The 12,880-nt window shown below is 43.0% G+C and overlaps 1 long non-coding RNA gene across 2 annotated transcripts; it reads right to left on the reverse strand.

The window, feature by feature from the left end:
- Nucleotides 1-3,291: 3,291 nt before the first annotated feature.
- On the reverse strand, nt 3,292-11,817 carry LOC123331031. Of its 2 annotated transcripts, none has more exons than XR_006547464.1 (3): nt 11,761-11,817; nt 6,351-6,559; nt 3,292-3,349 (listed from the first exon to the last, which is right to left on the reverse strand). It is a non-coding gene; the product is annotated as an uncharacterized LOC123331031 (long non-coding RNA). The 2 variants fall into 2 exon arrangements; XR_006547465.1 differs by having other exon boundaries at nt 3,294-3,349; nt 6,363-6,559.
- Nucleotides 11,818-12,880: the final 1,063 nt, after the last annotated feature.

A 12,880-nucleotide genomic window follows, 5' to 3' on the forward strand; every position in this document is an offset into this window, starting at 1 on the left:
TCTGTGAAACATATCATTGGTAATTTGATAGGGATTGCATTGAATCTGTAGATAGCCTGGGGTAGGAGAGTCATTTGGGCAATATTGATTCTTCTAATCCAAGAACACAGTATACCTTGCCATCTGTTTGTGTCTTCTTCACTTTCTCTCATCAGCATCTTATAGTTTGGAATACAGGTCTTTTTCCTCCTTAGGTAGGTTTATTCTTGGGTATTTTATTCTTTTTGATGTGATGGTGAATGAGATTTTTTTCTTAATTTCTCTTTCTTACCTTTTATTGTCAGAGAACTAAGGTTTTCTTACAAGGAGCTGAGAGATAGAGGTGGAAGCAGAAATCTCAGAAACAGCATGTAGCACATGGCTTTTGATTGGGTAATAAGGAAAGGGATTTATCATAGTAATACACTTTATTAAAACATTTCAAATCTTCAGAAAGAAACCATTTGGTATAAAATCTCCTCCACCTTCAGGCAAGGCTTCACTCAAGTTATCTCAGACACAACTTTTTATTCTTGACGTTCTCTCAACTCTCTAGAGGGCTTCAGTGTCTCACAGCCACAGATTGTAGATGTTCTGATGTTCTCCCTGCATAGTGGAAGCATGTTAATTTTCTCTTGGATACAGTGTGGCTGCAGGAGGACTGCAGATCATTTTGATAGAGTTCTACAGGCCAGTGGAAGTTATAGATCCCCACTATCACAACTCTTGGGCAGTTTACAGCCATTGGCTGACCAGAGAGTTACAAAACCCCAGCCCTCTTATTTCCAGGTGGGGCAAATTCTGTGTTTCAGTTCACTTTCCAGATCAAAGATCAGGGGATCAGATTAGAGTGAACTCCAACTGAGACCCCATCTCAGATTAGTTCTCCGCCTTCTTCCTTCACTCTCCTTTTCTTGACGGCTTTCCCCCAATTAGTAACTTGTGCAAGAATCCCCATCTCAGGCTCTGCTTCTAGGGAACTGGAATTAAGACACCTGGGGTTTCAAAGGGGTTAATTCATGAGAGCTGAATCCACACTGTAGGTTGAAGTAAGTATAGTTTACTAAACAGAAAACATATCTATAACAACCTGTGCTTGTTGTTGAAATCCACCGAGATTGTGGAATTGTTTGTTACATAGCAATATTGCAATATAAGGTTAACTATTAAGGCCACCTCTCCAAGCTTTTCCATCTGTAAGGTGGTAACAGCAGTACCTATTTCTAACAGATGCTGGTTCCTTGGAGCTCCTGGATCCATGAGTTTCAAAGGAAGTAACTTTTGTAAAAATGCTAAGCACAGTGCCTAGCACAATGCCCAACAGTACATGCTTCATAAATGGTGGCTTTATCAGCATCAGTAGCACTAATACAAGATTTACCCATTGGGTCATTTAAAATGACTATGGTATACACACTCTGCAGTGAGTTCTGGATTAATCTGTGGTCATGGTTTCATAAAGCTAGAGCTCGCATGATACCCAAATCAAGTGGGCTCAGATCATATTGCTCTCTGAGCTGACAACATTTTAACTTGAATTTCTTTTAGTATATCAAGTGAAGACTGCGTGAATTGCAGGTGCTAAAATCCATTACCAAATCACTCGGTCTGAGATCTGTGGACCAAGGGAATACACTACCACAATCCCCACACATCATTAAAGAGCTGATTTTCTCAAGAACATCAAGTGAGAAGAGTAAGTTAATGAGAGCAATAATAGGCTTCCAGATGAAAATTCAAGTTTTGAGAATTAGGTCATCCTAAATGGAACTCAGAAACCTGGGCCTAAAAATAGACTAATTCTCTGCGGGGTAAGAGATGAAGTTTTGGGGCCTGTGTGAGACAGAAAGTTAGAAGTGAGACCCTTGCATAAAGTCAGAATCCTGAGATATCCCACACTTACTGAAATGATTTGATGGTTAATTTTATGTGTCAGCTTGGCTGGGTCACAGTGCCAAGATATGCAGTCAAATATGATTCTGGATGTGTCTGTGCAGATGCTTTTTGGATGAGATCAACATTTAAAGCAGTGGATATTGAGTAAAGAATAATATGAGTGAGCCTTGTCCAATCAGTTGATGACCTTAATTTAAGGACAAAGGTTGATCTCAGTAAGCAAGAAGGAATTCTGCCAGCAGGTCACCTTTGGACTTCAACCTGTCCCTGGGTCCCTGGGTCTGCCAGCCTACCCTGCAGATTCTGGGCTTCCCAAGCTTCTATAATCACATGAACCAACTCCTTAAAATAAATCTCTCTCTACATATATACACATTCTGTTGGTTCTGCTTCTTTGGAGAACCCTAATACAAACAGTGAACTAGAAAGTCTATTTAGCACCAAAGGAAAGTGACCAACAAGCTTAAAAGTGAAAGTGAAAGTTGCTTAGTCATGTCTGACTCTTTGTGACCCCATGAACTGTATGGAATTCTCCAGGCCAGAATACTGGAGTGGATAGCTGTTCCCTTCTGCAGGGCATCTTCCCAACCCAGGGATCGAACCCGGGTATCCCACATTGCAGGAGGATTCTTTACCAGCTGAGCCACGAGGGAAGCCTACCAATAAGCTTAAATCTCTCTCAACTCTCCTCTGAATGGAAAATAGTCTCCTTGGGGAATTTGCATCCCTGGGGTTTCTACATATAAGGTCCAGGTTAAAATTTATCCCAGGAGACTCCAATCAAGAAATTAATAAAAAGTGATCCTTGGTAGGAAACATCTCTGAGACATCTGGAAAGAAGCAAAACTAAAACCCTTTTGGAGATGATTCCTCCTACCCCAACTTAAAGCCTTACAGGACACCCACAGATGTAGCCCACACAGTATGAACTCATAATTTCAAATTATAAAACAAGTGCTCAAAAAAATCTCCATGAGCCATAGTCAGGAGAATCAACCAACAGCAGATTTGGTCTCTTAAAAACTTCAGACAATGAAAGCATCAAATTTAGAATATAAAATAAATATGTTTAAAATAATTAAATAGAGATAGTATTCAGTTCAGTTCAGTTGCTCAGTCGTGTTCGACTCTTTGTGACCCCATGAATCGCAGCATGCCAGGCCTCCCTGTCCATCACCAACTCCCGGAGTCCACCCAAACCCATGTCCATCGGGTCGATGATGAGATAGTATTATTATACTGTTAACTTACTGTAAAGTTTCAATTCAGTTCAATTGCTCAGTTGTGTCCAACTCTTTGCGACCCATAGACTGCAGCACGCCAGGCTTCCCTGTCCATCACCAACTCCCAGAACTTGCTCAAACTCATGTCCATCGAGTCGGTGATGCCATCCAACCATTTCATCTTCTGTCATCCCCTTCTCCTCCTGCCTTCAATCTTGCCCAGCATCAGGGTCTTTTCCAATGAGTCAGGTCTTCACATCAGACAGAGGGCAGACAGAATGAAAACCACAGTCATTGTAAAGTGTGGGGAAATTATTTAATCTCTATGCTTGAGTTTCATAATCTGACGGTGGATCCCTGAAATCTGTGTTTTTACCAGATTCCAAAGAGTTCTGGCTCTCCAGGTGGCTCAGTGGAACAGAGTCTGCCTGTCAAGCAGGAAACACGGGTTTGATCTCTGGGTCGGTAAGATCCCCTGGAGAAGGAAATGTCAACCCACTCTAATATTCTTGCCTGGGCAATCCCATGGACAGAGAAGCCTGGCAGGCTATAGTCCATGGGGTCACAAAAAGTTGGACACGACTTAGTGACTAAACCACCACCACCAAAAAGTTCTAATGCATATTCTTCCCTGAGACTCACTACCCTAGTCACGCTGGATCAGGAACTTCGTAGGACATCGCATATTCTTCTGCCTTCAGGAAGGAGGGTTATCCTTTCCATTGCCTGCCCCACTCTCCTCTGACCATGTACAATAGGTAGGAATACCTTCCCGTGAGTAGAAGTAGCAAGAGACTCAATGTGATGCTTTTACTGTTTGCTTAATGCCACCAGGAGAGATGCCATTAGGTTTGATGGGGAACCTTGGTTACCAGCCATCTGTGCTTGAGGATAAGCAAAGCAAAGGTGAGCTACTGGATCAAGGGCACAAGTGGCCTTAGACCCAAGCTCCAGGAAGAGTAGCAGTTAATCACCACTGCTGTTTAGTACAGCAGGGTTCTGACTAAATCATGTTGCCACAGTAAGGTGCCTGGAGCAAGAAGGGGACCGATTGAGGTACAAATATGAGGACTGTTTGTGCACGCGTGCTCAGTTGCTTCAGTTGTGTCTGACTCTTTGTGACCCTATGGACTGTAGCCCGCCAGGTTCCTCAGGCAAGAATACTGGAGTGGGTTACCATGCCCTCCTTCAGGGGATCTTCCCAACCTAGGGATTGAACCCGTGTCTCTTGTATCTCCTGCATTGCAGACGAGTTCTTTCAGTTCAGTTCAGTCACTCAGTCATATCCGACTCTTTGCGACCCCATGGACTGTAGCGAATTCTTTACTGCTGAGCTACAGGGGAAGCCTGAGGACAGTATGGCAGGAGGAAAATGGTCATTACTGAAAGTCTCCCGTGTAAGTCCTAACCCTTCAACAAAATATGGAGAAGAAATGGAAGAGGGAACACCAAGGTGGTTCAGGTTAGAAATAACCTGGTTACTTCTCTTAGGGAGGATGATGGGAATCCTGTCTCCACATGGGCATAGTTCAAAGCCCATGTAGATGGGCTCATTTGGCTTGGGAAGGGTGGGGATGGGAAGGGTTTTCCGAGAAGGTGAGTCTGATGATGAACTCCCCAGGGATTATAGCAAGAAAGTCAAATATGAGTTGAAGGAAGACAGAAGCAGCTACGAGAGATGGGTGGGTTGGGGAGCTTGGGAGGCAAAGATTTTCCCACATTCTCAGTTAACACCTGTGTGGTGATATGGGAGCCTCACAACACACACAGGATGGCCCAGAGGTGAACAAGTGACAGAATAATAAGGAAATCACACCCTGGGAAGCAAAGTACAAAGAGGGTGAGCAATTCACCTAGGGCCCAGGCTTATGCACACACCCAAGGAGTCAGGGAGTCCCTCCCCCAGTAGTGGGTGGTGTGTCTACCTAATGAAAGGAATTCTGTCCTCAGGATACTGGAGACACACACAGATCATGAGCAGAAGAACAGGTAGCAGGAACTGATCATTCCTCCAGCTTTTCCATGTTGACAACTATTTCTCCTCCCTTTCCTTTGTCCCATTAGTGGTACACAATCTGCTCTGGGAGGGGAGGACACTTCCCACCTCCAGGATGGAAAGCAAGTGTCTCAGCACTTGCTGGCAGAGTTTGAAGAGCAAGCCCTCCCTGCCCTGAAGGAAAAGGGAACCAGTTTTTTGGTTGCTAAATGTTTGAGCTCCAGATTTTAATGAGCCAACATTTCATTGTGAAAGAAAAGAAAATAGGGCTTGTTATGGAAGCAACAAGAGTGTAGGTCAGAACCCAGAGGAACGCTGTGGGAGTAGGAGCAGCAGGTGATCCTGGATGGGGTCTTGAAGCTTCAAGATACATCCTCTGAACACCCAGAGGAGAGATGGGAGGGAGCTGAAGACCCTCAGTTTGTGATGGTGGTTAGTAATGACATCTTTACTTTGGAGACATTCCAGAATTAGTCCGACAATCCCCAGACACTAGTTTTATACGAGAAGACACCTCGTTAGCCATTCCAGGATATGAATGACATGACTATGACACCAGGGGAGACGGTGTGTTCTTTCATAGCAGTTTGCTGATGACATCGGCTTTCAACAGAGGCTTGTCTAGAGGAATGCATCACACAAACGACAGACATGAAACCCACTTGTAACTTTACCACTTTAAAGGAAGCACCACAGCAAAATAGCATCGAATCCCACAAAACAACCACCACCGCATTGAGCCCATCAGTACACAGACCACCTCAGGCCCGTTGCACTTGCTGCTCCTTTTATGAAGCATGTATGATTCCTGCTCTCATTGCATTCCTCTGTCTACCGAAATCTCAGCTCCTTAAAGAGGTCTTGCAGGACCCCTCTCAGTTGTTTCTAACTCTACTTGCATTCTCTTCGTAGCCTACATTATTCTGGTGTTATTCTGGATATTTGTTTATTTTGTGTTTCTCCTTCTAGGAGGTTAGCTTCAAGAGGGCAGAGAATTTGCTTTGTTCACCCCTCCATACCTGGCACATGGTAAACATAGTCAATTTTCGGTGAATGAATGGTCCATCTGGATAGAAAAATTTAGCCCCTCCATAAATCTAGAGTTAAAACATACGTGTATTTCAGAGTGGTTTATTTCAAGTCAGTGAGGTATCAACCCAGGCAACAGGACCCTCGGCGAGCTAAGGGGAACCAGATTTTCCCACTAAACCAGTCTTCTTTTAGAAAAGGAAAAGTGGTCTGGGAGCCTGAATTACCTGTTGGATTACCTTGTCAATTGACCTGTCAGCCATTAGTTTCTCTTTGTGTGGTTGTCAGAGCTCAAGAACATAAATCAGCTGGTGCCTGTCACTGTTCCACAGCAAGGAAATAGGGTTTGTCTTGTTACGTCTATTCTTGGCTTCCTTGTTTTCTTGCTCTATTCCAATCTTCAAATTTCAGTGTAAATTTATTTCTTTCTTTAAACCTGAAGAAATAAAAGGGTGATGTAAAATATACTTAATGCAAAAAAGTATACAATAAAGAGTAAATTTCTCTTGACCTGAAGGCGCTGGATCTTCCTCATCAGAGACATCCACTGGCATCTCATTGTGGTTGCAATTTCCACTGCCCTCATTGCAGTGAAATTAATCACTTCTTCATGTATTTTTGGCCATTTGGCCATCCTCTTCTCTAAATGACTTGCTCCAGTCCCTTGCCTGTTTTTTATTGTTTTTTTTTTTGTCTTTTTCTTATTCATTTATAGGACTTTATATTCCAGATCGGAGAAGGCAATGGCACCCCACTCCAGTACTCTTGCCTAGAAAATCCCATGGACAGAGGAGCCTGTTGGGCTGCAGTCCATGGGGTCGCTGAGGGTCGGACACGACTGAGTGACTTCACTTTCACTTTTCACTTTCATGCCTTGGAGAAGGCAATGGCAACCCACTCCAGTGTTCTTGCCTGGAGAATCCCAGGGATGAGGGAGCCTGGTGGACTGCCATTTATGGGGTCGCACAGAGTCGGACACGACTGAAGTGACTTAGCAGCAGCAGCAGCATATTCCAGATACAAGTCCTCTGTCAGTTCCAAATGGGTTTTCTCCCACTTAGTGGCTTACATTTCCTATCTTTAAAGATAATTTCATGCCCTTAAAGGTGATTTTTATAAACAAAAGTTCTTAATTTTGAGTCCTGTTTAGTCATCTTTTCTTCTATTGTCAGTAGTTTTTTTTTTTTTTTTAATGCCTTGTTGAACCCAAGAAATGCATAAAGTTCACAAGGAAAGGGTGAGTGGAAAGACCAAAGAGGCACAGACTTTCCCACAACTTGGTTTTGAGTTTTGAAACTTAAGTTTGAAGATAAGTATACATCTGTGAAAATGTCACCATAACCACTACCAAAAATGTAACCTTCATCTCTAAAAATTTCCTACTACTTATTCATGATAAGAACATTTAACAGAAGGTCTACCTTCTTAACAAATTTCTATTTCATTAATTACTATGTGTTTATAATTTCCTTTCTCCACAATAATGAAGATATTTTCCTATGTTAACTTCTAAAGAATTTATTGCTTTGCCTTTCACATTTGGGCTTAAATCCATCTGGAATTGATTTTTATGTAGACTATGAAGTAGGGATCCACTTCATTATTTTATTGTCCCTGTGGGCTTCCCTGGTAGCTCAGATGGTAAAAAAAATCCGCCTGCAATGCCGGAGACCTGGGTTCAATCCATGGGTTGGGAAGATCCCTTGGAGGAGGGAATGGCAACCCACTCCAGTATTCTTGCCTGGAGAATCCACGTGGACAGAGGAGCCTGGAGGGCTACAGTCCATAGGGTCGCAAAGAGTCAGACGCGGCTGAGCGACTAAGCACACACACATCTCATTGTCCCAGTGCCATTTACTGAAAAGTCATTTTACTAATTCCCTGCAGTGCCGTCATAAATCAAGTATGCGTACATATATAGGTTTGTTTCCTGGTTCTCTTTTCTGTTTCATTGGTGTTTTTGTCTCTGGGAGTTGGTGATGGACCGGGAGGCCTGGTGTGCTGCAGTCCATGGGGTTGCAAAGAGTCGGACACAACTGAGCAACTGAACTGAACTGAACTGGCGTTTTTGTCTCACTCTTTACCTTAGTTGTCTATACCTCAATAATTAGAGCTTTATAATAATTCTTGTTATCTGGCAGAGCAAATCATCCTGATTTATTTATTTTTTTCTTCAAGAGTAGCTTGGTTCTTCTTTGCTCTTTGCATTTCAATAGAAATTCTAGAAAGAACTTATTGATTTTCATGGAAAGAAAAGCCATTCATATTTTGTTTGGTATATGAACTCAAAAAGAATTTATGGCTTTTATGATCCTGAGTCTTCCAATCTATGAACATGGTATGTCTGCCTTATACATATGTGTATATTGCATATGCCTATATATATTAATATATATATGCCTCTCATATACATCATCTATCCTATACATTACAGAATGGGAGGAAGAGCTATAGAATGAGATTTCATGGAGGACAGGCGCTAGGGCACTCCAGGGGCCTGGGGAGCAGAAAGTAATATCTCAGTTTTTGCATTACTCTGTTCAGAAGTTGAATTCCAAGGAGCAATGTCTCATTTATGCCAACTGTTTATCTATCTCTTGGCCAGGAGCAGGTAGGGCATACTGGCTTCTCAAAAGCAATTTCAGAAGTTTTTATCAAAAGATTTGGGAATAGATGCTGGGAAGACAAAAATAACTGATGTCTACTACAGATACACAAAGGGAAATGCAGCAGGAGGGACACAGGAGCCTGGAAACGGACGAGAAAGAAAGAAAAGAGGAAAGAAGTGGAACAGGAGAGGTGGGTGGTTTGGACCAGTGTGAGCCATTTGAAATGGCAGAATATGTCAAAAATCAAGAAAAATAACTGAAGCTTTTCCTCTGCCCAAGGACAGTCTATGACTTTTGTGAGTCTCCATGGACCCCTTCACCCATTAAAAAATACTAAAAATTATATTTTGTGACAGTGCTGGTATAAAGACAAATATAATACAAGCTGGATTTTTATTATATCTTTTTAATGATTATGCTCATCCCTTTTTCTAATCTTAAAACATTTTCATAGGCCCCAGACAGTGGCATAATATATGAGTCAGCTCTGCCGCTGCCCTTTTCTCCTCTTCTTCCTCACCACTCTTCCCCAAGATGAAGCTTGCATTGCATTTACCATTTCTGTGCAGGTTCATCCAGGCACCTGGGGCACTTTGTCCCAGGATTCTCTCTGACTGCAAGAAGAAAGGCTAAAATTGCTGGGGATTTGACATCCTTATGCAGCAGCTCTTAACCAAGAAGCTGGTGGCTCAGATGGTAAAGAATCTGTCTGCAGTGTAGGAGACCTGGGTTCAATCCCTAGATTAGGAAGATCCCCTGGAGAAGGGAATGGTTACCTACTCCAGTATTCTTGCCTGGAGAATCCCCAGTGGACAGAGGAGCCTGGTGGGTTAGTGTCCATGGGGTCACATAGAGTCGGACACGACGGAGCGACTGATACTTTCACTTTAAACCAATAAACAATGGGAGGTGGTATGTAAATACCCCAGCTCTTTACCCATCAGGCTGGAAACTCAGAGGCACTGACTACCTACGCAAGATTAAGCTCTGGTCTCCACAGGGGCTGCCTGTTTGAATATGGGTCTTTTATTGGTTGCTTGTCTTCCCTATTTTAATTCTCTACTGTCTTACCAGAGCTTCCTGGCATGTGCTCCCAAATAAAGCATTCACACTCAAATTTTTGTCTCAGGGTCTGCTGATGAGAGAACCCAAATTGAGACACTGCTCTTCAGGGTACCTTGTACTCGGGGACAAAACTCACTAACATGCCAGCCTTGCCACAAAATGGAAAGGGATGGTTCTTTCACTCCACAGAGGGAGGAAGAACAAAGACCCACCAATTATTTCCTTCAGAACTACCTACTTGAGGGGGCAGGCCTTGAATATTTTCCTGGTTGGCTGTAGTGAGGATATTATTCCAGATGTTTTCTTGGTCATCAGACTGTCTTAGGCCAGGCATTTTCTCTTGTTTCAATTCCATATAAAACCTTTAGCATTGGCCAGAGAATGATGGAGCATTTAATTCAATCAAAGCCTGGTGAAATCTTTCTTCCTAGTGCTTGGCTGACTGAATCACTTAGTTTATATAAACCAGCAACAGCAGGGCAAAGTACTTTGATGGTATGAAGGGTTATGGAAAGGCTAATTCATATTAACCATGTGAGTTATGTTTTCATTTACTTTAATGTGGTGGATTTGGCCACAGGGGCAGGAGGCCTCATGACTGCCCCTCAGAAAGAAATTTTAAAGGAATGTGTGTTTTTGGAAAATCACTTTTCTGTAACACATCCAGAGTTCTTTTAAAGATGCTTTAGCTTGCAAAACTTCCACTGTAGAGCCATTATTTACGTTATGAGCCAAGGCAGACATTTTGGGAATCTTTGAAAGAGAGGAATCTAGAAGAATTCGTACACATTTTCCTAGCATATTCACTAGTGGAACAAATGTGCTTGATTCTTTATTTAAAATAACTCGTATGGTTTCCCCCACATTTGGCACATCTACCGTTTTCCTCTCCAGTGTCCCTAAGGAGTCAGATCACACACGTGATGATTTACAGCATGAGCATCAAACTCAGAAAGACCCAGGTTTGAATCCTGAGTCTATATCACTTTTATGTGACCTTGGACTAGTTGCTTAACCTCTGCATACCCCAGCTTCCTGATTTGAAGAGCGGAAATAATTATACCCACCCCATAGGCTGATGAGCTTGTGTGTGTGCTAAGTCACTTCAGTCATGTCTGACTCTGTGATGCTATGGACTGTAGCCTGCCAGGCTCCTCTGTCCATGGGATTCTCCAGGCAAGAATGCTGGAGTGGGTTGCTGTGCCCTCCTCCAGGGGAACTTCCTGACCCAGGAATTGAACCTGCATCTCTAACATCTCCTGCATTGATAGGCAGATTCATTACTGCCAGCCACTGCCTCCTGGGAAGCCCATGAAAGTGCTTAGCAGGTATTAAATACTTAATGTACTAAATATGATTATCTTTTGTTTCTTGATTTTATCCAGTGTTTCCTTAGATCATTTACAATGTTCTCAGTGAATACAAAACTGCTTCCACTCAAGGCCAGGGTACTCCTCTGTAGACGACCAACGGGTATAAAGTCTGAAGGTATAAGATCTTGCCCACATGTAAACTCCTCCCAGAAGCCTGATTCATTACCCACCCATCAGACACTCTTTGGGATGGCATGACTAGGGTGGGACTTGATCAGGTCAGAAGCTATGGTCTCTGAAAGGCCAGTGAAGGGATGAAAACTGATATCCCAGTTGGGATTTAAAGTTTTGCCTCAACTTTCTCACCTTTCTGAAAGCAAGGTAATTAGGTGAGAGATTAAGTAGAGACCTGAAGTACTGAGCGGCAGGAAAAGTAAGCTTCACTTGTGGACAGGGACCCCCCAAATACACAAAATAGGGCACATGAGGCAAAGACAAGTATAGACTGTGTTCAAAGCTCGGCACAGATTCAGCAGTGAGAAGGTTTCCTGGTGTTTGGAAACTTCTCTCTTTTTAAGACTCCCTTCCCGGACGGAACTCCGTCCCTCCCTCTTTTGTCTCTTTTTTTGTCTTTTATATTTTTTTCCTACCTCCTTTCGAAGAGTTGGGTTGCTTTTCTGGGTGCCTGATGTCCTCTGCCGGCATTCAGAAGTTGTTTTGTGGAATTTACTCTACGTTTAAATGCTCTTTTGATGAATTTGTGGGGGAGAAAGTGTTCTCCCCATCCTACTCCTCCGCCATCTTGGCTCCTCCTCCTAGGCTGTGTTCAGAGCCATCCAGAGTCCAGCAGTAGGATGATTGTCCAGGTGACTATGAACTTTGGCGTCCTAAAGAGTCAACCCAGCTGACCCAGAAGCTAAAAGTAATAATCATAAAAATGGTGACGCGTGCTATTGGTCCTTTGTTGTACGGTTTGCAGAGCATGTTCATATCCATTACTTCCATACCTCGTAGAGTGCTCACTGGAAGCTTTGTCATGGTCACCAGCATCCACACTTGTTTCCTAGGCAGAGATGCCAAGGTAGAGCTGGCAGATGGGAGTAAGAAAACCTGGGAGGAGGTCTCCACCCCAGCCATCCTGTGTATTAGCTAAGTGACAAGGGCCAGCCACACAGCCAACTGATTTACCTGTAAAGCAGGGATGTAATAATGTCTATCACAGAGCTGTTGGAAGAATCAGTTGAGATAGGGTATGTGAGATGCTTCATAAACTTCAGAGGGCTGAGTAAATAATCTGTTATTTCACTGATGGTGCTTAATCCAGGGCCTTGTGTGTAACAAGGTCTTAATATTGAAGTCTCTCCAGAGACAATAAAACACGATAGTGTGGAATTTCAAAGCCAGATCCCTCATATAAAAATTACAAAGAAGGGAATTCCCTGGTGCTCCAGTGGTTAGGATTCTGCGCTTTCACTGCTGAGGGCTCAGGTTCAATTCCAGGTCGGGGAACTAAGATCCCACATGCCACTCGGTGTGGTCAAAAAAAAATTATAAAGAGATTTGTCAAGAACTGGTTTCTTGATAACTCCTGAGTCCTCTTTCACCCACCATTCAACTATATTTTGTATAGAAAATACAGAAAATAGTAGAGAGTAAGGAGAGAGAATTTTGAAGGTGTGTGTGTGTTTATTTTTGGAGAAAGCTGTTGCTGTGACATGAGATGTCTCACTCCACTTAAGGGAGAAATGGTAGGAAGTACTACCTTCGCCT

The sequence above is a fragment of the Bubalus bubalis genome, chromosome 21 (assembly GCF_019923935.1).
Source record: "Bubalus bubalis isolate 160015118507 breed Murrah chromosome 21, NDDB_SH_1, whole genome shotgun sequence".
Classification (NCBI taxonomy): domain Eukaryota; kingdom Metazoa; phylum Chordata; class Mammalia; order Artiodactyla; family Bovidae; genus Bubalus; species Bubalus bubalis.